Source organism: Lactuca sativa, chromosome 4 (assembly GCF_002870075.4).
Source record: "Lactuca sativa cultivar Salinas chromosome 4, Lsat_Salinas_v11, whole genome shotgun sequence".
NCBI classification, from domain to species: domain Eukaryota; kingdom Viridiplantae; phylum Streptophyta; class Magnoliopsida; order Asterales; family Asteraceae; genus Lactuca; species Lactuca sativa.
This window is the reverse complement of record NC_056626.2, coordinates 320,025,067-320,040,202: the sequence shown is the minus strand read 5'-3', so window position 1 is coordinate 320,040,202 and position 15,136 is coordinate 320,025,067. Positions and strand designations below refer to the sequence as shown.

The window sequence follows — 15,136 nt, the reverse complement described above, 5'->3', positions numbered from 1 at the left end:
GTAAGTAAAATCCTTCGAGTGTGTAAAAGTATTTCCATTGAAACTTTCAGTTATAAAAATAATGTAATAAACCTCCTTCATCTAACGTAGATGAGGAAAGTATTTCCGGTTGGCTGTAGTAGTGTTGCAAACTTCAATTAGTAATATATGTTTATTTACTTCGGGAAGTTAGTTTAGACTTTAAGTCTTAGTGTTGTTAATTTGGATATGGATTTGATTTGTTATGTAACCAAACTGAATGATAATAGAGGGTCCGATGACCTTCCCAGTCATACGTAGTGTAGCGAGGTAGTGCCACCCCTGGGCCTAGTCGACTCAGACTATAGTCAACATTCAGGATGTAATAGTGTCCGTCCTGTATAGATCTATACATGTAGTGTTGCTTTCCTTCTGGGAAGCTCTGGTTACATTGTATTTGCGCAGTATAGTGCCGTATAGAGGGATAGTGTGTTATACTCTGGATTAGTGTATTCTCTCGTGTTATAGTATAGTAAGCCATTAGTATAGTACATAGTGTGTTCTCTTTAACGTGCATTAACTTGTAGTAGTAATGATTATAGTGAGTATATTAGTAATAAAGGTAACGAGCAGTAGTCTTAAGTATACCTATTATAGTTAAATAGAGTGTTGGATTGCATGCCTTTGATTTACAAAGGTATTGAATAAGATGAAGACTTTCATATCTAACGCAAATATATATAATATATAACTAAGAAATCAACGACAGTCAGACGGATAACAATATACCCTAAGACCACAATCAAACAAGAACAGGAAATAAGGTGAGCTATCGGTCCTAAATCCTTCAAGTCTTACTTATATAAATATATTGGTGTAGATATAGTTTAAAAGAAAAGTAGTTTAAACATAGTTTGAAAATAGTTTAACAACAATTTAACCTTGAAAATGCGTTTGATAAGTATTTGAAACAGTTTTATTCATAAGTAGCTAAAAATATAGAAAATCCTTTTTTTAGTTGCAGGTTATAAATCACATATGATTTGATATTAACACTTGTTGCATTTAACTTGTATCCTCCCCCCCCCCCCTAAAACATGTAAGAACATTTGAAAAGATTCATTAAGGGGTATGAACTCACCAGACGAGGAATGTGTCAGATAGATGCTAAGTGTTAGTTTGGGGCTTGAGAATGCGCGAGGTTCCTATGTAATATGAAGATATATATATATATATATATATATATATAATTGTATCTAATTAGACTTTGAACCACTAATTAGATAAGACAATACACTCTGAGACGCGAAAATATTTCATTTCAAGTGCTAGGAGTGACCCGAGTAGCATCTAAGGGTTTGTATGACTTGGATATGGAGTTTGCTCTTCAAGAGTAAACTCCTTATGGAGTTTTCGGCCAAAATGACCAACTCCCCATGAGTTTACGGCCGTAAACTCATGGTGGGGTGTTCTTGGGTGCTTAATGATCTTACAACTCTTGTGGGGTAATGCTAGGCTTGGTTTTAAGGCATTAGAATGGAATTTGAACATCATAGGGACCATTTGAGGAGTTTACGGCAGTAAACTAGGAGTTTACGGTCGTAAACTCTTATGTACCCAATATTAATGTGCTTTGGTGTTCCTAGGTCAATTGCAAGCGTTTATAGTGCAAGTTACAAGCCATGGAAGGAAGTTAGGAGGCCAATTGACCACCTTATAGGAGTTTACGGCCTAGGAACCATTCCTTGGGGGGTTTACGGCCGTGAACTCTTCTTGCATGTATAAGGTCCCTAACACATTGTTGGATGGTTCTAGACTTTATTCCAAGGGTTAGGAGGTGCTTAAGGGGCATTTTAACACCTTTAAAGGGGTTTACGGCTTATGAAATGGAGTTTACGGTCTAAGCATGTGCTTGGGCCGTAAACTCTTGTTTACCCCTCAAATGATAAGGTTTAGGTGTTCCAAGTCCGGTATTGCAAGCCCCTAAGTCATATCTAAGTTCCAAATGTGGTTTGGAAGGGTTTTGAGGCTCAAAAACGCCATCTATGTGTGTTTGCGGCCCAAGGATGTTCCAGGGCAGTAAACACATGATTATGGTCCTTTTGGATGATTTTGACACGAAATTGCAAGCTAAGCATGATAATCTAAGAGTTAGGATGGATATCTTACCAAATTGGAGCTTGAAATGGGGTGATTATTGGATCAAAAGCTTGGAATTGTAGAGAGAGAGTAGAAAGAGGGTGAAAAGCTTCAAATTGAAGTTACCTCAACTTTATATATGGTTTAAGTTTGAGACACGGTGGAATTCTACCCGATACTAACGTTTAACGAGGCTTAAATTTTTACCCGATTAAATGGTCGTACTTAAAAACTTTTTCCAACTAAACGGGAGTGTAATTAACGTGTTTTTATTTATTTCATTACGACATTAATAACATAAAATAAAATAAAACATTTATTGGTTTTTCTACCCCAATATTAACGGAATCTTAATAAAATAGAATATTCTATTAACGGAAACAGGTTATAACGATGGAATAATTTTTGGGTTGTCACAGGTTTGGGGATGATCTCAGTCAAGTTAAGTAAGGAAGGGTGTTGAGATATTTTCTTTGTTATTTGTTTGACAAATGCCTGGATACATGTTGGGTAATATTATGTATTGGAAAAGGATGAAACATCAAGTCACAAATTCAACCCTCTTTTCTCTTCTTTCCCACTGAAATCCCTTCTAAAACCACCAAAATCACATGTGATTTTGGCCTAGCACCACCGAGATCACCTAGTGATTTCAGTCCATGGAACAACCGAGATCACATGGTGATTTCGGTCTAGGTGCACTCACCGAAATCCTAAATGTTCTGAGTCCATTCACCGAAATCCTAAATGTTCTGAGTCCTAATCTGTTGACTTGTTGACTTTACTTGACTCTTGTTGGTTCGTTTGACTTTTGTTGGATCCAAAGTTGGCAATTGTCACATCATCCCCCCGTTAGAGGGAATTTCATCCTGAAATTAGTTCTGGGGTGGGTAATCATGAACAAGGAAAATATGTGGGTACTTTTGTTTCTTTTGATCTTCTCGTTCCCAGGTGAATTTGGGTCATCGCTTGGCGTTCTAACAGACCTGCACTATGGGTATGCGGCTTTGTTTCGTCCTTTTGACCTCCATGTCCATGATTTCCAGGGGATCCTCTACAAAGTGTAGAATCTTATTTACCTTGATTTCATCGAGTGGGATTACAAGAGTCTCGTCGGACAGACACTTCTTTAGGTTGGACACGTGGAAGGTGGGGTGTACGTTATTGAGTTCTTGTGGTAGTTGAGGTTTGTAAGCTACCGGGTCGATTCTGGAAAGGATTCTGAATCGTCTGATATACCTTGGATATCGGGGTGGCTTTAGTAATTAAGTCGATTCTGGGCTCGACTTGGCATACGGGGGGTATTCCTATAAGGTCTTCTGGGAATATATCGGGATAGTTACAGACTTCGGGAATATGTTGATGTCTCTCACTTCTTGTTTTTCATCCATGACGTGGGCTAAAAAGGCATGGCATTCCTTGTGTAGATACTTTTGAGCCTTGATGCTAGAGATGATTTGTAGATTTGTGTTGGGTTTGTCGCTATAAATAACGAGGGTTTCGCTATTTGGTAGGTTAATGCAAACGACCTTTTCGTAACACATGATATCGGCATGCTGAGGACTTAACCAATCCACTACTAGAAAACAACCCTTTAATGACGCACAATCAATGACATGCACTAATTTACGATACACATTTCTGTGTGTGCCTTAAAATTAGTGTCCAATAAAAAAATTTACAAACACGGAGGGCGATTTTATCTTTAAATGCGCGTCCTCTACCAACGCCGCTTTATAATTTTTACTCAAATGCGCGTTTCTTATCTCAAAATCACAGGGACAATTTCTAGGGCTTTTTTAAACACTCAAAACACTCATTCAAATCTCTTCTCTCCCTTCCCCCGTCTCTCTATTTTGTTCTCTGATATCTCCCTTCCATCCATGTCGCCGTCTCCGTCGCCATCAAAATGAGGAAATGAGATAGTGCTTCATCTACGATCGTCCAGACATCGACGCTTGATTAACCGAAGTTGAATACATTGTAACAAAAAATATATTCTTAACCTTGCTGGATTCAGAAAAGCCGATTTGGCACATCCATGATTATGAGGTGAAGAGTGGTGTCCTTTTCCTTCCTGGAGTCCTTGATCCGGTTGAACTGCAAGATCTGGAGAAAGTAGCGAAAACTCACGGGAAGACGATTCACTTTTGGCAGGTGGATAGAGGTGATTAACATCCCATAGGTGTCCTGCAGGTGATGATGGCTCTAAATCGTGATGGCCAACTTACCTTAATCTCGCAAAAGGTGTAATTTACATTTCCTGATTTCCACCATTTTTGATCACCTGCAACTTATGTAGAAATTCTATCAATCAATTATTATTACATGTTTGGAGTCTTGCTATGGTGTTTTGTTCCAAAAAGAAAGGGATAACAGAGTGTATATGGACGGTTTATCCCAAGGAATTCACCCAAAACCAAACGCTGATGGAGTTGGACTCAAAACTATTGTACGAGATATCGATTTACATTACTTTGAGACCTTGGAACATTAATTTGGGAATATAGTCATCCAATTTCATTATACTTAGTTGTTAACAATGATTTATGTTAGATATATATTAAATATTTTTGATGTTTTTTTATTAGGTTTGTCCAACTCATTTGCGCCCTCGCCTAGCTGAGTTACTTGAGGTTGCTGCTAAGCAACTGGTATGGCGACAAATATCAGTTATCCTTTTTATAAATGTCAAATGTCCTTTATTTATTTATTTATTTATTTATTATTAGAATCATCTAGTATTTTTTGGTGTTATTTGTGAAGGGATTAATAAGTCACTGATTGAAAATAGTGCAATCACCTTGGGTAGACTTGCATCAGTTTGTCCTCAGCTTGTATCACCTCACATGGAGCATTTCATGCAAGCATGGCGTCTTTCTTTAGCCATGTAAGTCACAAATTTTTACAACTTCAACCTCATTTCCTTTTTCTTAAATATTTTACTTAAAACATCATTTGACAATACTTAAATTTCTTAATGTTAACAAGATTCAGGATAATATTGAAAAGCAGGATGCTTTTCGAGGTCTCTGTGCAATGGTATGCATCTGCTTTTGTTTGGTTTTGACTTTTTATTTGATTTGAAGTAGAAACTTACTTATGTTTGTATGGTTTGCAGGTGAAAGTGAACCCATCAGGGGCACTAAGTTCACTTTTTTTCTTATGTAGAGCAATTGGTAGTTGGCATGTAAGTTTTTTCATTTCAACTATTCCTCAACACACACACACACGTACAAAGTATATATATGTATTTCCTTGGTTTCTCTTCAATATACGTGTCAACACCATTTCAGCTAGTCAATAAGATTTTGAAAATTTTAAAGTTAGTTTTTTAAAAGTAAATATAACAGGTTAATTGAGACATTTCAATTTTCATCTAGCCTAACTCATGACTACATATCCTTTTATATATTATTCATTCTCTTTTCATGTGACATGAAACTTAAAAGAACAATGAGATTTTCAAAATTCTCTTTTGGATCCTTTTAATTAATATGAAATTAAGGGACTAAAATAAAAATATACACAAAATTTAACCATAATGGTGGGCCACTTTGTATATGTTTCGACAGCTTATTCCCCACAAAGCTCGTCATCCTAAAATGCTAAAAAGCTAAATCTCACAATGGTATGCTCTAAGTGTAACATGTAATCTTTGTGATAGCAACAAAGCAACATGGACAGAAAACTGGGGAGAGGAAAGGAAGAACAGGTAACCAAAACACTTTTGGAAAATTTATTTGTATCAAGACTTTCAAGTGTAAATAAACACGGATACAAGAATAGAACAAGTGCAGGTCTTTGTTCTAGATAACTTCAATAAAGAAACGTGATCAGGTGATGAAAATGAACATGGGACAGAAGAGGTAAAAACAAAACTAGTTGAACACGTATGGAAGCTTAAATGTCCCCTTTTGTTTGTGCAAATAATCATACACACTTCCCCCACTCATGAACTCTGTAGGAAGAAACTGGAGGAGGTGATGCCAAAGAGATTACCAGTTGGAATAGAGAAGGAGTTTGATAATTACAGGCATATCGTTGATCCAACTTTTCAATCTACTAACAGTAAAGGTGTGCTTTTAGCTTATCGCTTTAGAAGTTGATTGTAGTAGTTATATTTGTTGTTTCTCATGAATCTCAGGTTTAAGTGTTGAGAGATTACTGAGTACCTTGGATCTTCAACTGGTTAGAAGCATTGTATAATTTAATGAAAAGCTTAAAGAACAACTTAGAAAGGAAAATGAACTCCCTGGCTTGTGCTTCACCAAATTGACTCTACAATCACAAATTCCAACAGTTAAAATTTTTAAAATGAACTCTTTGGCTTGTGCTTCACCAGATGTATTGAGTTTATGTAGGTGTCAAAAGCTTGGTTTTATCTATTCCCATTCGTGGATAAAAGTGAGAGTTTTTATCAAGCTCCACTTCTAATTCTGGTTTTAGAATCTGGAATGCATCTTTCTTCTATTTGTTAATCTTAACTTTAAGTGTGCTCATGGTCTATTTTTGGTGATATTTTATAATTAAAAGAAGGTATTAATGGAGAAATTTTGGTTTGAAATATTTGATTTTTGATTTGACAGGTGGCAGGGATGCCAGTAGTATTTTTTTCAGCATTAGAGAGTAAAGGAAGAATAGATGTGATGGAGCACCATGGCTCTTTGTACCACGGTCTAAGTCTAGTAAGTTACTTATAAAATTCTTTTTTTTTGATAAATTAAAGTTATTACCTATTTGTGATTTTTAGTTTTCACATGGTATGTATAATGTATCCATTATTATAGTAATATATGTATATGTGTGAAGATTTGTATAGTCATAGTGCTGCTTTACTTTCTTGACTTCATTTGTAGGTGAAGCTGTTGTACAAACTTGCATCAGCTATATGTTGTTATTGAGCTTAGATTAAAAAAAAGATCAAAATCCTGTAGATTTGAAAGGATGGTATGTAGACTGTAGATTTACATGGTGCATAGTGATTGTTAGTTATATATGTCATGAGGTTTGAATGTATTCATATGTTGTGGTATTTACATATCTTTTCAAGACTATGGAAATGTGGTGCTAAAGCATTTAGCAAACAAAATTGAATCAGATCCCAAGCTTGAAAAAACACCTTTTAACTATGAAAGGGTATGTGTTTTTGGATATATGGGGGCTGGATCCTTTTGTAAATTATACTTCTTAAATTAAATTGTAAAAAAATTAATAATAATAAATAAATATAAATGAAATTTATAGGCACCGAGCAATGAGGATGCAATAAAACTCGGACTAGCAGTGGTTGCAGCTGTAAATGAGTTCTCAGCTCTGAAAACTACGAGTTCTCAGCTGTAATCAAGTTAACTTGGGGTGCATTATGCATAACTCAGAAGATGCATGATGCTTTATATATGGATAGGTGCTTTTCCAACAGGTAAAAGATTCTACCTTTTAGTGAGAATTTCATTTTTAGTTTAGATCTAATGAACGTTTTCTGATTACTGAAGTTCATTGAGACAAAAGAAATGCTACTACTAGATCAAGGAAACCTTCAAGTGCAGAAAGTTTTATCTGCCAATCATATAGATGAAAATGGGGAACAATGTATTGACAAAGTAATTTTTCAATAAACCTTTGGCTTGACAGCATGCTACAAGATTATCACTTGCATCTAGTAAGAGGCATTTCTTTATTATTCATTATCATTGGCAATCTATTCCTTAAATTGTTTTTTGCTATTTTTCCTTTTATAGGATAGTATATATTATATCACATCTGTTAGTATATATATGCATTATGATGTACTTCTAAAGGTTGTTGATTGTGTGATTAATAAAAGTTTTTTGGTTTCAGCTAATTTTCAAGTCATTATTTGCCATCTACACCCGGTGGAGAACAACCAATTTTTTGACATGGAGGATTTGTTTTTTACAAGATATCTTAAACAAGATATACCTTAATAGCAATGTAGTAATAGGTTATATAGTTAGGGAAAACCTCTTAATAACAATATACAATCAGATCCCCTTAATACAAATGTATTACAATTTTTTGACATGACGTTATTAGATGAAACTGATTGTTTTGGTATATATTTGTTTCCATATTTTTGTATTATGCGTAAATGAGTATCGTAAAGACACTTCATAAATGTATATCGTAAATGGTTGCTGAAGTTTATGACACGCAAATGCGTGTCATCTTCATTTATGACAGGGGCTTTAATGATATGCAATGTGTGTCATAAACGTGTGTCGTAAGGTTACGACACGAAAATATGTGTCCTCTTCCTTTATGACAGGGGCTTCCTTGATACGTATTGTGCATCGTAAATGTGTGTCATAAATGTACGTCGTAAACGTGCGTCGTCTATAGACGACGCGCAAAAGCGTGTCGTCTCTCGTTATGACAGGGCCTTCCTTGACATGCATTTGCACGTCATCTAAGCATTTTACGACATGCATTGCGCGTCATTAAAGGCTATTTTTCTAGTAGTTATCCATGCCAATGATAACGTCGAAACTTCTTATTGTGACCAGCATTAGGTTGATTTGGAAGAAATGGTTGTTTAGAGTTAGAGTGCAACCTGTGTATATATCTTTAGTGCTTTCTGTTTTTCCATTGGCCATTTCTACGGTGAATGTTTCATTTAACGATTGGGGTTTCAGTTTAAGTAAGTGTTAAAACTGCTGGTTCACGAAACGTTTCTCCTCACCACTATCGAAAAGTATGCATGTGTATGAGTTATTTAAGAGGAACGTATTAGTAAAAACGTTCGGATCCCTCATAGCCTCCTCATGTCTCATTGCTAAAACCCTTCCCATGCCTCCGCCATTTCTATTTTGCACCTTTGGGCAATCTCTCTTGAAATTCCCCGTCTCACTGCATCCGTAGCAAGTGCGACTCACTCCAGCATTAGCGGCTTGGGTTGTTTGTTGTGACGGAGCTTTGTAGAAACGAGCAGTATGCTCCTTCCTATTTCAAGTGTTACATTTCATTTCTTGACAGACTCTATGGTGATGGTAGTTGCACTTGTCGCATTTTGGAAGAGTCCCATCATATTGCTTGGCTGGTGTAGGGGCAGTAGGGGCGGTGATGGCATGGGTGGCCATATTTTGTTGTTTCATGGTTGGGTCTTGAGCGGATTGGCCATTCTTTTTGTTCCAAAACTTCCTCTTGTTATCACCCCCTTTTGGTTGTTCGGGCGTGGGGGTTATGATGCCTTGACGAACTCCCTAGCCGACAAGAGTTTGTGCCAAACACTTGGCACTGTCGAAGGTGCTTGGGTTGGCGGATACGAACATTCCCTAGATCTGAGGGGATAGTCCCAAAATGTAACGCTCCACTTTCATGGCCTCTGGGGTGACCATTCACGGGCACAGAGTTGCCAGTTCGTTAAATTGAGCAGTGTAGGTGGCAATATCGGAGCTCTTCATGGAGTGTTCCCTCAGTTCTTGTTCCAACATCTGCATCTCGCTCCTTAGACAATATTCCTCGAGCATCATAACTTTTAGGTCCTCCCAACTCATGGCGTTTCCCACAGTTAGGGTCATAGTTTTTACGTGGTCGTTCCACCACGACAAGTCGAGTCAGCGAACGTACACGCTGTGTATTTGACTTTGAATTCGTCTGGGCAGGCATAGATTTCAAAGATGGACTCGGTTTTCTCAAACCATCTTGTCTGAATAACGACCCCGTCATCGCCATGATAGGTCATGGGCTTGCAGTTCATGAATTCTTTGTAGGAGCACATTCGCTGGTGCCCTTGGTTTTTGCCTTAATTGGATCTTTTAGTCTCATTTCCACTTCCATTTCCATTACTGCTGATTTAGGCCACGACGGTAGCCGCCATGGCTGTTACAGCAGCCCGGAACACTGCAGAGTCCATTTGTGGAGGCGGTGGTGGTGGCGGTGGCGTTGATGTACTGTTGAAGCGCCTGTAATATTTCTGTGGTGGCATTTTCTGCCATGAATTTCAATGATGGAATGATGATAAGTCTTCAGTAATGAGTAAAATTCAGGTGTCATAAAATATTTTAGTTATCCCTGTACTATGTTCCGTTTTTATTGTAACTTGTAGTCAATTCATAAATAGAGATCTACCATAACAAGTAAACAATTTTCATAACGATTTATGAATTTAACAACCACACTTAATGAAATAAAACAAATGCCTATTTCATTGATAATATAGTTTTAGTACATGGTTTCATGAAAATTGACCTTTAAGAAGGTCTACAAGAAAGAGTAGCACCAATGCTTACTCGTAAATATAATCGATCACAAAAACGTGAGTAGTATAATCCATACTCACGGCGGGTAGTCTCTTGTGAGCCATGGGATGAAGACATGGAGGCCTGCATCTCTACTATCTGATGCTGAGCTGCGATCACCCTCTCCTCGAGGGTCGAGTGCCTCTCCTGGTACTCCCTCATTTTTGCTTGAGCGGTGGTGAGGTATTCCTGGAGGCGTTCAATAATATGACATGTTTGAGGGTAGTCCCGCTCTATTCGTCAAGCTCGTGCGTCAGTGGCCTCAACAGCGGCCCCAGTTCCATGATCTGATTCGCCGACACCCTGGTCTGATCTCCGAGATATGCGATCCGCTGAACCATAACACGGAGGGCCCTATTTGCCGGTTCTCCATGACTGAGGTTATAGAAACCTCGCTCCATGTCCTATGGAGAACGCTGGTGTTGCTGCCTGCTCCACCTCTTCAGGTCCTCTGCCCAACGGGGCATGTGTCCCTAGTAGCCTAGACGATGTGCGGGAACTCGGGCGACATAAAGTGGATTAATGACTTTGGACTATGTGTCTGAATCCTTCTCTTCCTCTTCCTCATCTTCTTTTTCCTCTTCCTTTGGATCCTCTTCGGGATCGTCTTCGATCCATCCACCATTTCCCTGGTTAGGGAAATAGGGGTCTCCGGGCATATGGAAATGGAATCCTGCCATGACGTTAGTGCAAGAATGGAGATATGAGAAATACATGAAGGTTTTAAGTGTATGACTCTATAGTATTCTAAAGTACTCCTATAGTATTTTATACTTGATGTTTGATTCTAGAGTTTCTTGGTATATAGGGTTGGTAAGTTTTAGATTCGTTGCCCACCACAACCATTCCTAAACACATGTTAGTCATATCTCATATAAATATAGTTGATCAGGCTATATTTATCCCATATATGATTACATAACTGTCTAGACTTAATCGTAGTGTTTAACTTATCTAAATACTTTTTATATGGTTCTTATTATGACATTGTTTCTAGTATGTATGCAAGTACGTATACTTTTTATAAAAATACTATTATATTTTAAAATTATACTTCTTAGTGTCACAACTAACCTTTTTGGCTAGGAACTTTTGTCCTAAAGTAAGCAAGGACTATTGTGAGACTTGTGCTAACAAATCTAAGTGTAAAACATGAGTTCCTAATGAGCCATGTAGTGTTAGAATCCAAATCTCTCCAAGTATGTGAAAAAATCTCCCAAATTTCTCCAAATATGTGAAATATCTCCCAAATCTCTCCAAGTATATTGAATCTCTCCCAAATCTCTCCAACTATGTGAAATCTCTCCCAAATCTATCCAAATATGTGAAATCCCTCCAAGTATATTGAATCTCTCCCAAATCTCTCCAAGTATGTGAAATCTCTCCCAAATCTCTCCAAGTATGTGAAATCTCTCCAAAATCTCTCCATGTATCTCAAATCTCTCTAAGTACCTTACTCAGTCGAAAACAGCTCAAAACCGGAAGAGGAAACCCCAACAGGACCCTCTTGGTCCTGAACCTCTTGGTCCGGAACCCTCTTAGTCCGGAATATCTGCTAAGGAAGTCAAGAGGAATCGCACCTCGGAAGCCTCTCATCCGGAACACTCACTTGGGAACCCCCTTCTGGCTTCGGAACTTCGCTCCAGAAGGTCTTGCTTTTGCCACGCCTCGCTCCAGAAGACTGCTGGTCGGACTAAACTTCGCTCGCATGACTCCGAAACCTTGAAGAGCGCCTCCGGAACTCCTTGCCTACCCCATTCAGACCCTCGCAAGGAGCTTCGAAATTCATGTTGTGGCTCCGGATTTCACCCCTCCACTCCGGATTTTTGTCATTTTCGGACTTTTTCATCATTTTAAGGCACTTTGACGTCGGAAATCGCACCAAACTCATATTTTTCATATCTTAGACCCCTTAAACCACCATTATATGCCAAAATTAATTATTTTAAACATATTTATATAACATAATGCCCAAGATTTTTATGAAGGGATTCTAAGAGGATAAGGGTTTGATTTGATGTAAATTCTTCATTTCCCATGCAAATCCCAGTAATCTATGCATTAACCCTTAGTGATAGACATTACCCACCAGTACTCCAAGCAAATGTCAAATCACTCCTTATCTTCCCTTATTGAAAACGTGAACTACTCTCTCACCTCCTCATATCATATTCAGTAAACTCCTAAGAACACTCTCATTTTCTCTCAAATACTCCTCCCAGGAGCAAAGTTAAGGATCTTGCTGGAAGCAAAATTCTCAAATCTTCCCTGGAGTTTTCTAAAGTAAGTTCTCCACTCATCTAAGATTTTATATAATCTTCAAGATGAATCCATATTATTTTACTCATAATAATATGTGATAATCAACCTTAGGACAACGTTCTTCCCAGAGGAGTTCCTCATCTTAGCCAAAAGTTTAAGCTTGAGATCTTCCCTCCATAACTCTAAACAACTCCTCAACCAACTCAAGGTGAGCTTCATACCCCACTTTTTCCAAGTTTTTATTGTTTTGGGGGAGAGTACAAGTCAAAGTCGTGTGTAAATAATGATCAAATTGCTTATTGTGTATGCATGCCATATTACACGTACTTAAGTATGAAATTCCTTACTCTTAGTGCAAAAACTCGAGATTTTTGGTTAAGTCTCAAGAGTTTGGATTATTTTTCACAAAATATGTTTAGAAACAAGAACTAGTATACACCAAGTATAAGTCATTAATTTTTACAACAACAATGAGGAATTGCTTCAAGCTTCACTTAAACAAGTTGTTAGATAAATATTTTGGGAAGTGATTAAAAATATGAAAATAATAATGTTTTGAAATCACTGTTGGTCAAACATAAATATAAAGGTTATCTTGGAGTATTAATTCATGCTCATGACTTTTACCAGATCAACTGTTTAGTTGGGTTATTTATAAATAATCTAATATAAATAGCTTTATCAAGGACAATATACGAAAATAGAGTTTTTCATGATAAAAATGTGTGCATGTCATAAACTGCTGTCGTAAAACCTTTAGGAACATAAGTAATGTTCTATATGTCATAAAACAGAAAATGCGTGTCATAACCGACAGTTATAAATTTATACAAATTATAACTTGACAGTTTTTCTCTTGACTAAAATGACTTATTTTTCAATAAACGAAAAGGAACGAACACGAGCACCCAGTTAACGAGCACAATCAATGATATGGAACGAGAACGATATTTCCATTCAATAAGTATGAAATTCATTATTTATCTAACAAATAATGGATCTCTAACGATTGCTCAAAAGGTTGTTAATATTCTAGTCAGACAAATCTCAAAAGTACCTAAACATAAAAATATTAGTGTACGTCTAAAGTCCCGTAAGGAGTTATAGCTAGAGCCTCCTGGATGGAGAGCGGGAATTTGTGTATAGATCTCTACGGGGTTGACACCCTGCACCTTCGCTGTTTGCTACAGCTAGACAGACCAGTCTTGGGTGACAAATGTCTTTTCCAAACCAAGGGCGCTTGAGAAACGCCAAAACAGGCACTCCTTCAGATTAGTATGGTTATAAAGACTCGCTAGAATATGTTATGTCACCTAGAAATTTATGTAAAGAAAACCTCATAAATAAATTTTGGCACGTTGTGTCGACTGTCCTACACATGATAGGTGATGGTCCGCATTTGTTGCGTTTTCTATCCTTTTTCATCGCGTAGGAAGTCCACAATTTCCATGTTGTATAGACACATAATACTACTATTTTGCAAGTTAAAAAGCGTAGGACTCTAGGGAAAACGTTGTAAGAGATTTTGAAAACGATAAATTAACCCACACATACACATAGTTGGAAATAGAACTTACGAATATTTTAAAGCAGAAAATATAGGATGTTTTGGAGAAAATGATTTTCTACGATTTCGATAACGATAAACTAGAACGCACATTCAATTTTATTTGATAAGAGGAACAAGATTTTCAACCATATTCTCTTTTTGAAAATAAGGGATTTTTCTGGAAACTATTCTCGGACATAACTCGCTTGTACAAATTACACTGCTTTTCAAAATCACTCCTCATAAGGATGAACAAAAGTAATGACATGCACACGTGTATCCATGATTTTCAAGGCAAGACTTCAAACAATTTCATAGAAAATATCAGATTTTATGAAAGTACAATAAGAACGATTCTAAACAAGTGTAAACGATTTTATACAAAAATGTTTATGAACTCACAAACTCTATATTTGACGCTTTTCAAAATGACTTCTATTCTCTGGGATCTAGTAAGCAGGTAATAAGGGACGCGGATGCATGACTATTTAGCTGTAGTTTGGAATTTTTCTGCTTATGTCTCTTTTATGTAATTTGAAGAACAAATGTAATATGTAAACAATGTTAGTTTGTTATCTCAATGTATGATGGTGGGATGGCTTTGTTTCATGTATATCCAACTGTTATGATACTGCACAATGAAGTCACCCGCCTCCGGACGTTTCCGCCGTCTGGTCCGGGGGTGTGACAGATTGGTATCAGAGCATTGTTTATAGTGAAATGGTATATCTAGCCATACAAGATATACAACTATAAATACAATGGGATTAAAACACACTCTGCCTAAAAGTATACTCTAAGAAGAAAAGTATTTTATTAAAGTATTCATAATTACTAACCCAATATCATAACGAGAAGAAACCATAAGTAACTAAAGGTTGAACACTACAGTCAAACCTGGGCAGTTATGTAATCATATCTGGGATAAATATAGCCTGATCAACTATATTTATTTGAGATATGACCA

General features: G+C 37.1%; 1 long non-coding RNA gene and 1 pseudogene across 1 annotated transcript; both read left to right on the top strand.

Annotated features, from left to right (window-relative positions):
• Positions 1-3,486: 3,486 nt before the first annotated feature.
• LOC111899180 (oil body-associated protein 1A-like) lies at positions 3,487-4,594 on the top strand (annotated as a pseudogene).
• Positions 4,595-5,981: 1,387 nt separating this feature from the next.
• Positions 5,982-8,152, top strand: LOC122197801 (uncharacterized). The gene is made up of 5 exons (XR_006191485.2): positions 5,982-6,174; positions 6,687-6,785; positions 7,345-7,519; positions 7,593-7,759; positions 7,939-8,152. It is a non-coding gene; the product is annotated as an uncharacterized LOC122197801 (long non-coding RNA).
• Positions 8,153-15,136: the final 6,984 nt, after the last annotated feature.